Here is a 13,934-nt window from a genome sequence, read left to right as displayed (position 1 = left end):
CAGTGGCCCAGTTCAATGCAGCGCTCTGATCCAATCAGAAAGCTACCTCATATAAGGCAAAGCGAAAAAAAAAAAAAAAAAAAATCTTCAATAGGAAATAAATATTTAGATAAGTATATGTGATACAGTTTTATCGTCTTAGCTTGAATAACATATCCACCTGAGATCTGAATGTCTAGTATGTATTTTTACTTTCTCCTAGCTATTTGGGATCAATAGGACCAAATAAGTATAAAAAACTAAACATTGTCAACAATAATCAGGCAGTCCCTCCAGTATCTCGCGGCAAAAGAAACTTGAATTTGCGGCCAATATTGTCAAAAATTGCGATAAAAAATTGCAGCATTTTTATGTGATTTTTTTTTTTGCAGGAAATTGCGGCTGATGACAAAAGGATAATTTTTTTTTCTTAATTACTACCTCCAAAAAAATAAGTCATGTAATCACTTGCTATAATAATCATACTGAATATTACCAAAATAGCTGCATTTTTTTTTTATAGTTCTCTTCTTTAGTTTTTTTAATTAGTTTCAAAACATGGACTTCAATAATGTTGCAAAATTCCTGAGTGAATATTGTAGCTCTCAAACCAGACAATGTGACTGTAAAACAACATGTAAGCTACATCTTCTGTAAACAACATTTTAATACATTCATCACATAGGCCTATTGTATGCATTTAAACAGTGCAAATCTTATGTCAATACAAAGCGTTTCTCCATACTGCAATGCCATTAGCGTATTTGGTGACGTGTCTGATGACGTTTCAAATGACGTCGCATGCGTGACGACTTCCGGTCGGCCGGAAAATGCGGGAAAAACGCAGAAAAATTGCGGGACTTTTGAAAAATTGCAAGCCCCCGCAAATATTGCAGACTTTCGTTGAATTTGCGTCAATTATTGCAATCGCAAGATCGCGATTTTCTGGAGGGACTGATTAGGTCACAATGTCCTCAAATGAGACGATCATAAAGTCCTAATGGCCTCAAACGAGTACTTCCTAATTAACAGTGTCTTAGCTTGTTACTGTTGCTAAAATTGGTCAAATTTGTTGCCATATCAAACTACAAACATTATTTATCATAAATAAACAAGTTTCAACCCTAAAATGTGATCAGGTTTTGGCCCTTGTCCACTTTTGTGTCGGGATCGGCTGCAGACTGACTTGGCAGAGATGGCTGCCATCTTGTTGTTAAATGGATTACTGTATAGTGCTCTCTTACTACCACTAGATGACACAAAAAAGTGTCCATGAATGAGGACAACAGGTCTAAGTTTAGTAAAATAAAGTATAAGATATTGTAAACCCAAAATGTGATGTCCTCATATGAGGACACAGTGTCTCAGGAAGATATGCGGCATTTTCTGTTTGATATCAGCAGCAGTGACAATTAGATGTGTTTAGCTGGGTGTTCAAATTAGAGTGCCCAATCTCAAACTAAGCCCGACGGGTCCCGGAACAACCTGATGGGTCGAACCGGGTTCAGGCCGAAGATGTGCGCTGCTTGGCCGCGTCGGGTAGGGCTTGGGCTGTGGGGAAAAAAAAAACGTCTTAAAAAAAATATCTAAAAATATTAAAAAGTTAGCACTCTGCTCCACGATGCTTCTCTAGTGGGGAAATACAGTGTGGAGAGATGGTGATCCACTAAGATGCTCAGATATCCACTGGAGAGGCGCATGGCTTGCACCGCCACATAGCTGGTGTGTTCCAGGCGCTACAAACCAACTAATGCTTTTTTGGGGGGGTCGGGCTCGGGTTCATTATTTTATGTGATGCTCTTGGATGGGCTGGGTTTTGGCTTCAACTCACACGGGTTGATTCGGTTCGGCTTGTAATTTATTCAGCCCGCTTAGAACTTTAGATCAAATAGACCATCCTGTAATGTGAGTGGTTGCGTGTTTGCAGCTCATGTAGATCAGCTGTTCATTAGCTGATTAATGTGGAACTTGTGATGTCATGTTCCCACTTGAAGCTACAAAACTGTGCTTTTGTGTTTTTGTTTTGAGAACAAAGGTTTTTAGTCTTTGTCAGTAAAATGTCCTGCTGTCCCGGTTGTTGGCTTATAGCTTTGCCCTCTAGCAGTGAACTGTTGGGGGGGGGGAAAGAAAGAAACTGTAGGTGGTCCTGAGGGATTGAGTGTTTTGCCAGCAGGCAGGGAGTTCTCGTTCCAAAGGGTAGTGTGAGTCTCTACAAGTACGTCAGCATCTGGCCCTGTAAACACTGAGTCACTGGAACTGATTAATAACCCCATCAACACCCTGTACTAGCACTACTTTTGATTTCAGTTCTACTTATGGCCCATGCAGTGGGACTGACAACGCACACAACAGGGGTCTGGAGGAGTCCACCTGGGGTCCAGGTCCACCAAGCAGCTTGCTCAACATGTAACAACTTCAGCAACAGCTTATCCCTAGCTTCCAAGCCCACCATAAAGGCTCCCTGGTAGGAGGGCATTTTGGACATATGGAGTCAGTGAGATCCAGCTGTAGCAGAACACCATGTCCATTGTCCAGGAAACTGTGTGTGTGTGTATGTGTGTGTAGATGTGTACAACAAATCACCCATTTGTGCGTGAGTGACAGGCTTTCAACTTGAGAATTTGTTCAAGGCCTACCACAAAATGTTGCTTTCCCAAGCAACCACAATCTTTAAAGGGCAATTAAAACCCTTAAAAGCCCTGAAACTGCTGAAAAGTGAGGATCAGAAAGAAAAAGGAAGAATGTAGCAACAAAGAGTCAGGAAATGAAGAAGAAAAAAAAAGGACACAAGGGCCACTTGATTGAGAATGACATCCCAGCGATCATGTTTCAACAAGATTTGCTGCTTTAATATAAACTCAATTAATTCCAGTGTAAGAGGAGTAACACTTTGTAACATGTGGACTTTACAGGGCAGCTTCAAAACCCATATACCTGTTAACAGTGATCACTATCACCGCTCCATATCTGCTTTATTTGGTCTGGGATTTGATCAGAAGTACTCTATCCCGTGGCCCCGCGAGACCCTGGCAGCCAGGGAACCGACTTCCTCTCATGCTTCTGCTGCATTTATTAGCCCGATTCATGGGGACTTGTGTGGAGATTTACTGCTCACTTCATCTTGAAAGCTTTTTTATTGTTGTAATGTTAACCCCGAAAGAACATACTAAGTCCCGATGCGGGCGTATATCACCTACGGGAGCCTCGCCTGTGAATTCAAACCCTGTGGTTTCTAATATGCACGCACGTATGAGGGATGGCAGACACATGCGCACACACACATATATACACACACATCCCAGATGCCCTTGAGGCGAGATACCACAGCTTCCTCAGGTCTGCAGGATTAAAACCAAGGCTTAATAATCATGTTACTTTGTAGTTGGGGGATTAACCCTCTTTCTTCCCCCATTAATGGCACACACACACACACACTCCCAATAACACCAATACATACTAAATGAGAGTGAGTTACACATGCAACCACAATTAAACACCCAAACAGGGTCATTAAAAGTGAAATACCAAGCCACCCCAACGCACACTTATACCTTACTTCAGTTCCGGCCCGAGGCTTCCCATCTCCTGAGCTTCAGAGGAATGTGCCGTGTAATGGAGTTATAGGAGAGCTAAGGGGTGGTGTACTGGAGGCTGGATGGAAAGGAGGTGCCAGGAGGGAGGTAGGCGAGGGCAGTCGGCTCTGAGTATTTCTTCTAAACAGTCCGAATCTTGACAGCTCTCTCTTCCTGAGGCCCACCTCTGCCCAGGTAGCAGCTACTATAGCATTGGATGAGAAAGACATTTTTTTTTTTTTTTGGTTGAAAGGGCTCCGAGGGTGAATAAATTTGACAAAGGAGTTCATACTGTGGAATTTAAAGTGCCAGTGAATCGGGGTGGGGGATTGGGTGTGGAGGGTGGAGGGTGGGAGGTGTGGTGGGGGTAGAGGAGCATAAATGGAGCAAGCCCTTCGGGGAAGCTGTCTCCTCGAAGCTGATCCCGCCGAGTTTAATCCTTGACATCACGTGAGCAAAATCCCACCGCTACTGTCTCTTCCCGACGGCCTGTGCATGTGGGTTTTATCAGCGCAAGGATGGATGTGGGGCAGCACGTCAGTGAGTTCCTGCCTCCCTGCTTGCTCTGCGTTTTCCTGAATTGCTTATAGGGCATGGAATGGGCAGATAAGGTCAGGGGAAGCTCCGGCCCAGGTTGTAAACCACACCTGATATACATTCCCAAGTGCCTGTCACGGCAGTATTCATGGGAGTTATGGATATAATACAAAGTCTCCTTATGTTGCTTGAGCTTATTGAAATAATTCCAAAATACTTAAGAAAAAATGGCAATGAATGGTTACTTAAAGGAATATATCACCCACAAAGTCACCATTTGATATCCGTCAGTCATTTTACCTTGAATTCATGAAGAAAACTTACCAGTCAAGTTACGAGAAAATGGATTTTCTCGCATGCCTCCATGGAAAACGGTATACATATTGATTTAGTGATTGATTGGGGACCATGTTTAACAGCAAAACTATATCAAACATCCATTTATAGACTCTCATACAACCTGTGCAGTATAATCTATGTGTCATTTACCCATATGTTCAGTCCTTCCCAAACACATGCATTTTTACTTAATATTGGAGTCTTTCTTTGAAGAGAGCATACATAAGTTTCTCTTTCAGTTCAGTTTTAAGTAGTAAGGTTTTAGTGTTTGGGAAGCACTGAACATTCAATTAAATCAATGAGACTTAGACTGTGTGAGAGTTTGATAACAGATGTTTTGATAAAGTTTTGCTGTTGTTAAAAGTGGTCCCCAATCGACCATTAAATCAATATGTTTTCCATTTTCCATGCAAGAAAAAAAAGTTTTCTTCACATATTGAAGATAACACGGCCTGACTGATTTACCAATGTCCATTTTGTGGGTGAAATATTCCTTTAAAGTGGAATATTACTTGAAGTGTAAAGTAAAAAAAATAAATTTGACAAAAATACAAATTTGGTAGAAAGGACTCATCCATCTCCCACTTATCACATTGAATATTTTACTTTCTCTTCAAACTTTGGCTCCAGAGTGAGTTATAATATTTTTAAGAATATTACCAGGCATGTACCACCCTTTGTTAGCCAGTAGACAGTAGAACGTGACAGGACACATGATGGGGGGAGGTGGATGGGGGATGACATGCAAGAAAAGGTCCCTGGCCAGACTCGAACCAGGGACATTGCAATTACATGGTCTGCTTCCGAAATCCCTCGGGCACCAAGTTGTTTGGCTCACTGTCTCTCTCTCTCTCTTGCAAAATAAATCTTGATTTAAATGAGACTTCCTGAATAAATAAAGCTTGACAACTGGAACAGCTTAACAACTACTGTAGCCTCTCAGCACTGGACTTCTGAAAAAATTACGTCAGTCAGAGTCCAGTACCCTGACGTGGTTTTTACTCAGACTTTCTTTTGGTACAGTTTAAGTTCTACAGGTGGTGGTGGTGGTGTCTGGCTACCCATGGTGGCTTTCGTCACCAGTTCCAACAACCATTTCTGTATTTGTAAAATATATTGTTTCCTGTGTGCCAAATACCTTCCGCACTTAAAAAACTGGGTCTAAGAGACATAAGGTTTCAAACTTGTGTAGTCACACGTATTCTTTGAATCAATATAGAATAACAAGGTGACACTTTATGCAGGATTTGTGCTTCTGCATTGAATCGACGCTGTACCTATGGCGTAGGCTCTGCGTTGACACAGAGCCTATGCCGTACTCTACGCCCTAGCCTGACATGCACCTCCCCAGAAATGTAACAACGTTTTGCAGTGATGCAGACCTCCTGTCTATTTTTGGAAGCTGAAAGCATTTCCCTCAGTGGAAACAAAGCTTTTATGTATTTTTATTTCACAGTGAAGAAATTGTGAAGACAATATAGCCTCCACAAAATAGCATTTCATATGCGCAGAGGAAATCTCCACTAATTGCTAGGCTAATGTATACAATGTAAAATGCCATAAAGTTGCGCTAATAATGTTAGCGTTATATATTTGTTTGGAAAACATGTTTAGTATAAGACAGTTGTTTTGTTTTTGAACCTTATGAGTTGTAATGTAGCCAAATTTTGTTACATTACATTTGTTAAATGTTGTTGTTGTCCCTGGCTTCATATGAGTAAAGGAAAAGTCCGCTAGCCACTGGGCTAATTTATACAATGTAAAACGCCATAGGCTTGTGCTAAACACGTTAGCATGTTGTATTTGTGGGGAAAATGTGTCCAGCAAAAGACAAATGCTTTGTCTGTGAATGCTGCGAGTTATAGTGAAGCTGATTTGTGTACTTGTGTTTGAAATTTGTCTCTATTAAGCCATGTTTAATGTGTGTTTCGGGCGTGTTTTGAAACAACTAAACTTTACAGCACTTCACAGAAACCACGCTGCTGACTAGTGTTTTAGATTCAACAATTCAACTGTTTCGTTTTGTCTGTATGCTTATCTATAGCGTATATGTGACATTTCACTACCAATTCTCAGAATAGTTAGGTTGAAGTGGAGCTTTTCACTCAACCTATGCAACATACTTGAGAAACCAGTTCAAGTTCAACTAAATTCTGAGAATAAGTAGGTATGTTTATGAATGGTCACATACTGTGTCCTCTATAGATAATCTGTTAAACATTTACAGAATGAAGAAAAACGTTTGAGTTGTTGAATCCCTAATACGCTGTTGAAATGGTACAAATAGTCTATCTGTAGGCAGAATATGCAAGTAATATGTTACCTTTCAAAAATACCATTTTACCTGAAAGAGATGCAGGTTACCCCCCTCAAGCTATTTACTCTTAAACCAAAGCTGTCCCATGCAAGACTAACCATCAAAGCGGCAAAGATTAACAGTTGAGTTAATGACTAAACATGGACAAACAGTGGCCTGTTTCATTGCTCCACTCCCACACAGGTGCACTCACCCGCACTCCAGGTGCACAGATCTCATCTGCACTAGACAGTGCAACCTAACAAATCCAGATTATAGTTAATCCACAACATGTCAAAACATCTGTCACTGTGTGGCAATCCAGGATACACATCAAAACATCTGTCGAAAGGTCACTCACCGTGAGCGGAGCCATTCACTGAAGAACAAAACTGTGTAAAGAGTCTTTTTAGGTTAGATTAGTTTGCTGGACAGTTTTTCATTTGTCTCATTGAGATTATTGATTTGACAAAATGCAGGTGTAGCTACTGCAACCACAGCAGAGCCCAAACAAGTTTATACATAAACAAAGACACATGCTGAAAATGTGTTAAGGAGAATTTGGTTGAAGTTGCCTTTTACACACAACCACAGATAAATCAGAACAAAGCAGTGAGGAAGGAATAGACAGAGATACAGAAAATTGCATGCATAACTGACAATGTATGAAACTGGGTTATGAACAATACATTTTGAAATTAGAGAATTGGAGTAAGAGCTCAAAATACTCAAGGGGGAAAAAAGGGGGTTAAATTTTTCTGCATGTGTGTAGTTTCACAGTGCGCTCTGTCTTGCATGGCATTAGGTTGAAGGAAGATCTATTTCGGGCCATCCAATACAGCAGCATTTGTCGTCTCCATGACTAAGTAACAGTTTTGTCATGATTTTGGGTACTGAGTATTGGGTGGTTACAGAGCAAACAGTGGTGGATTAATTCAAAGTTAATCAACATGCATCTCTACGGTGGAGCATCACGTAACCTATGTATGTTTTGAAAAATGCCCAAGGACTTGTTTGGTCGCATTTGTCCTGGTTGATGACACCAAAAAACTGAAGTGAGTTTTCACACTGTGGTTGTCAAAAACACAACAACAGCCAGCCATAAGCCCAGTGGAGTCACACTTATCTAGCTGGCTCATTTTCCAAGTTTTGCAATGACAGATTCGGGTAAACAGCAGGTTCCCACACAACACTCTGCAACAACTCTGCTATCTTTATTTATTATTGCTGTTGGAGGTGTCTCAATTCCAGTCAGTCCTAGGTCAGACAAAGAGATAAGGCATAACATTACAATGGCTCCCTGAACTGAACAAAATTAAGGCTAATATGTTTCCTTATTAAAGATAAGAACACAACTGGTCTTGGTATCAAGATGCCACATCCTAACCTTTACCCTGAAAGTGGCAGCTCTGATCCAAAGCTCAACCAAATTCATTTTGTCAAGTGACTTACCAGTCTGCAATCACCCCTCTCTGTTCAAGAGCTCATGTCAAGCATCGCTGAAATGTCACAACACAAAGACACACACACACTCTCGCTGGGAGACACTCATCTGCTTGTCAGAGGAGGCCATACAGCTCTTTAGTTGCATCAAATAGCTCGTTCAGCACAGTTTAGCAGCAAAGGACAACAACCGACCGTATCGGCAAAATCCATATCACAATTTCCTTGACGTGTCATGGCAGGCAGTGTTTCATCACAGTGACAGCTCCTTTGGCTGGATGTGGAGATAGTGTTATTGCTGTGTGAATAGGAAACTTAAAAGGGCTGGTTCTTGTGTCTGTCAGGAGGAATGGTTAATGTTACACTTTCACCGCAGGATCATCACGTATGTTCATTCTGAACACTGATGGATGGCGTGATTCAGTTCATCATCACTATATTTCTACTGGGCTAGAACATGTAGAACTCAGAAGCTTGAGGGCCATTTATAATTCACCTTGAGATGGAGGCAATGACAGAGGGGTATCGGTACACCTTGATGATATTAGCGTCCATTGTCGCACGTGGCTTAATGGCTACTCGAACAGGATATTGACCCAAGCAAAGCATGCCTGCCTGGCTTTATGATTCTTATCAGAATGAATGAAGCTGTGGATCCCGCTGAGAGTGATACTTTAGCCACCCATTCATAGTCATTTATCATTGAGGCGGGAAGTGAGATTCCTATATCCATTAAGCCAAGATAGATTCACAGTTCCCTTGTGGCCATTTAAGTGAGCAAGAACATCCAGAAGAGGTCAACTCTCCTGAAATAGCCTTGAACCTACCTTGAAATCTCAATGCATCCATTTTAGATGAGCTGCAACACCTTGTTAATAGGAAGTTGTTTCCGTGCTTTGTGAGGAAACATTTGAGAATCACTTAAAGTTCGAACCCCATTTTGATACGGAAATTATTTAATGTCATTTATTTCATCAAAAGCAGTGAGCTCTTGGTGAAAGTGCAACCTATAAGTTAAAATGCTAATTCCAGTTTGCAAGAGCATAAACTACCTCAGTTTTTATTCTGTTTAAAGAACAGAAAGACAAAACATGTTTTCATCATCACAAAACCATAAAATTGCACCATGGTGGAGTGGAGGAGGGTTTCCTACAGAAGCCTTTGTCTGTTTTTGTGATCTTTTTTTTTTGCTTTCTAATCACCAAAGCAAGACTCGATTTGTAGCTGCCTCCCCCTCAAAGAGGTGAAGTGCTGGGTGCTAAATTGCATGATGGACTTTTTCTCGGCCAAGAAGGGGCTGCCAGATTCAAGGATGTTTGCCGACCATCTCAATTAATGCTTTTGAAACGCCATCTCTCATTAAGCCATGAGAGCAGGGCAACTCCGCAGCCAAAAGGGAGTATTGAGCTTCGGGTCTCAAAGGAAAGGATTGCTGCAACACCAGATACAGCATCTGCGATTGATTCAATTACTTCCATGAATAAATAGATTTCTCTGAGTTATGGAACAAGGCCAGCTTGGAATATTTAATGACTTTAGTCAATAGACTTTATATGAGTACAGTTTGAAGTTCTCTATTTTTCAGGATTTGATATTGCTCCTGTTTGCAGAGGTGACGAATTCCATCTGAAGGCTTGTCGGATGTTCAGAATAATGGGGATGCGGTTGTATCTTTGATCATGCTGCAATTCTTCAACAGCTTGTCAGGAAAAACAGAAAAACCTCAGAGTGAAAGTAATGGTTCAATATTATTTGTTGTCATCCCTGCAATAATATATGTGCCTGGTCCAAGCCATTTAAAATCTTCTCTTGCCTAAAATCTTGACTGAACAGAACAGAACAGAACTTAATATTTCTGACAAATGATCTCCTTTGTCTTGAAACACATCAGGCCGTTCTCAACGTCTATCATTGTAATAGCGAGAGAAACTGACATCCCATTCTATTGTGTGTCAATCCATCATTGAGAAAACAATAGTTGAATTGTGGGTTCATTACACTTAATGGTGAGTTGCTCGCTCACATGTCTTTGTTAGTTAGGAGCATCCCGACTTTGGGCTCCTGCCGAGAGACCCAGAGCCTCGCTGATGTGACATATATTTCACTGTGGGGGAGGAGGCCGTCAGAAAATAATCCGGTTAGAGACAGAATGCTCATGACAAAAGGGGGAAGAGCAGCCAAAGCATTGTGCTCTGGCACATCCATAGTGATGTGTATGTTCATCTTTGATGTTAGCATCTTTTAGAATGCAAAGAAATGGATTTAGGTCACGGTGAGTGATTTAGCCGGTTGGAAAACCTGTCTGCTCTTTTATCTCTGCTTTCTGGGCTCCTGAAGAAAGGTATTTTTGATTTTTCAACTATGTGGAGGACTTACCAGATACTCTGCATTTTGATTGCCACTGTATATGCCAGGCTTAAGCTGACAATGATGGCACACGCTTTGATAAGTTTAAAAAAAAATAAATCAATCAATCAGTCTAAAGGAAATGTAGGGATGAGTGCTCTTAGAGAAGTGTCTCTTTGGAGCGGCTCCGCTGTGATTCCCCACCTCACCCCTTTGCAACTCACCCGCCTTTGTAAATACTTGGCCTCTGTGCCTGCCAGTTTGTGTGTCTATGTTTGTGTTTGTGCGTGTGTGTTTTTGACAGCCATTTTCTCAGCCGCTTCCTCGCCTCTGATTCTCTGTTGGCATGGTGAGCGAGCAGCGGGAAGCCTTCACTCCAATTTGCCATCGTTTGTCATCACTTGCCCCTGTGACACAGACACAGACACACTCACACACACACACACACACACACACACACACACACACCATCGTCCTTTTTCTAAGGCATGCCGACACTGGCGACCCTGTGACTGCAGTTTTGGCCTCCCCTATGCTCCCCCATAGCTCTGTAGTAGCCATCTGTGGCTTCAACATAAGGGGCGGCTTTAAGTCAAATTTGACATTGTGTCTGTAAAATTGTAGCTGTTGCTTTTAAAAAAAATCTCTGCACAAAAGTTATCTTTATTTATATGAAATCTAGCTCTTTTCACAGGCTTTTTGTGATACGGTGTTTTCATTACTCAAATTGCATGTTGAAAGTACAAAAAAAGAGGTCTGTTGGTTAAGAAAACGTCGATAAGGGCCAGTTGGCGTCCTTTAGATTGATGGACATGTTTGAGCTGAAACTCTCAAGGTTGCATTGTCAGATTTCATTGGACAGTCGTCAAAACTTTGACAAATGACAGAAGTTTTACCCTCTGAGATATGCAGATAGTTTTAGTTTAATTTTCCCAGCTTTTGAGCTGTCTGCATCTCAGATTTCTGCCTCCATCCCTGTACAATAAATGCAGCTGGAATTTAGTGTGTTTCAAAATTACACTTAAAAAAATAAGAGAACAAATTCATCATCCTTAAACACTGCTCCGTTTAAATATAAAAATCCACAGAGTTTGCATTTTCATCAGAGCTACATTTCATCAAGAAATGCTTACATTGTGTAAAGAGACGTTGATGTTGAAATGTCTTAATGGAACAACTACAAACTCTAAACCATCTGCAGGATATACTGTATGTGGGAAGCAGACGCTCTGATTGTTTCCTCTACCTTCATATTTTTGATGCTTTGAAATAACTGCAGTGCTTTTATGTCCCAAAGCACAGTGGTTAAATAATGAGGCACAAGTATGATTTGATCAGCCCTTCCGGCTCCGTATCTAATTGTGCATTTGAAGCTTGTAGGGATCTTACATTTGACGACAGTAATTAAGGACAAAGCAAAGGTCTCATTAAGCAAATTACCTTGTTGCAGAGAAGTCGGGGGTTAAAAGCCTTTGCTGGCTGAGCTGTCATCCCTCTTCATCATCAAGGATCATCTAACCACTGGGAGAGGTCTCTGCATCTGCTTTCATGACACATTTATTCCATTCTATCCTTCATTTGCACTTCCTTTTACAAGCATCTGCACCACTGAGTTCAAACACTCGCATTTATGCATCAGACCAAAGCGTCTTTGTATTCTGGAAATCTATTAGGGCATATGAAATTTGCTTCTCCCTCCGTGTCAGGAGACGAGGGTCAGATTTCTCTCATTTGGTTCCACTAAGTTTAACAACAATAAGACACCCTAACTGGTCATAAATCCAACCCAGGCACCCCACGGTGTAGATTCATTTTGTTGATGGATGATGGTGGAGAGGACTCAGGAGGGAAGTTGGAAGTGGATTCTATCTATTATTTTGGGCCCTGTGTCCTGGCTGGTCGCTGGCATGGTCAGTCGGTGCTCCTGCCTGTTGTGGAGACTGAGCCAGAACCCTGGAATGGGCAGTAAGTGTGTTGACGTGAAGGCTCAATGCCATCTGGGCACATGGATTGACGAGATGACGGCGATAACTCTCTGTATAGTTCAGACGGACAGGAAGATGTCCCTAGTCCCCGCTGTGGTGGCGGCACCAAACCCCAGTGCTAGAGATGAATGGTTTCCAGTTCTATGCACCATCACCCCTGGTTTCCTACATGTAGACCAGAAAGTGGGAAAACAGAGCTGACTGTCATTATCATTCTAGTGGCTACTTTCACATACACAAAGCAACCTGGCTATTGGCCATAAACTCATTATGGTCTAATTCAGCTTTCATTTCCTGCCATCCAGGTCCAATATTACCACCTGCCAAGTGCCAAATGCTGGTATAATTTTGGCGGATAAATCACTGTCACACTGCTCTATAAGTTCCTGAGATGATAACATTGGGGAAAATAAATAAAGTAAACGCCAACTGGCAGGTAAGCTGTGTCAATATGCATTATAAAACTTTAAGAGAAAAACTACGCAGTAAGATCTAGTGACAAACCAACCCTCCCAGATACAATGGATGTTGTATAAACGGACTGATAAATATTGCTAACCAGCACGATGATCCATCTTTATAGTGCTGTCGCAATTTAGCTATTTCGAATTTAAAGTCCTTTTGAAGTGTTTACATAATTCTGTCTACCACCAGTTTTGGTTTTTGCTTGTTCATTCTTTTTATATTTGGATTTAAGTCAATCTAACCTTGATAATACCTGCTGTTTATCTCATATTAGAAAAAACATCCTGCTGGCCTCCAATGTTGGTAGACATTGATATTTAGTTGAATTGAGGTTGATGTTGGGTGACCAAAATCGCCAGCTACAATTAAAAGCAGAATACCGACAGCAGTTGACACCGACCTTTTTTAAGTTGTGTTGTTAAATAACTAAACTCCCAACATCTTCCAAATGTCTCATGCCAATGTCATCTTGGTGTAAAATAATGGCATTTAGTCCTAAGATATGGAGAACAAAACCCAGTGCCTGCAAAACATCATGATTTTAACATCCACACAACGTACAATTCTATCAGTATTATTCCAACCTAAATTTAATGTCTGTCCAATATAAGAGTCCAACATCTTTCTGATATTATATTTTCATCTGCTGCCAGCTGGGGCTTATTCCCTATAGTAGGTGTGAAACAACTGCTTAAAAAAGTGCAAAAACAGACAGAAACATCAATCTTACTATATCTTATCTTACTATATAATCTTACTATATATGAGGAAGACTCTGTCTCTGGGTGTATCTGTCTGTGTGTCTGTTCCATGTTTTTCTCCTCACTGACTTGGTCAATCCATGTGAAATTTGGCACAGTGGTAGAGGGTCATGGGAGGATGCCAATGAAGCAATATTACATCAATTGGCCAAAGGGGGGCGCTATAGCAACCGATTGAAATTGCAAACTCTGAATGGGCATATCTCATGCC

This window comes from Epinephelus moara, chromosome 10, assembly GCF_006386435.1.
Source record: "Epinephelus moara isolate mb chromosome 10, YSFRI_EMoa_1.0, whole genome shotgun sequence".
Taxonomy (NCBI): domain Eukaryota; kingdom Metazoa; phylum Chordata; class Actinopteri; order Perciformes; family Serranidae; genus Epinephelus; species Epinephelus moara.
The sequence above is the reverse complement of the archived record's forward strand: the minus strand, read 5'-3'. Positions refer to the sequence as shown.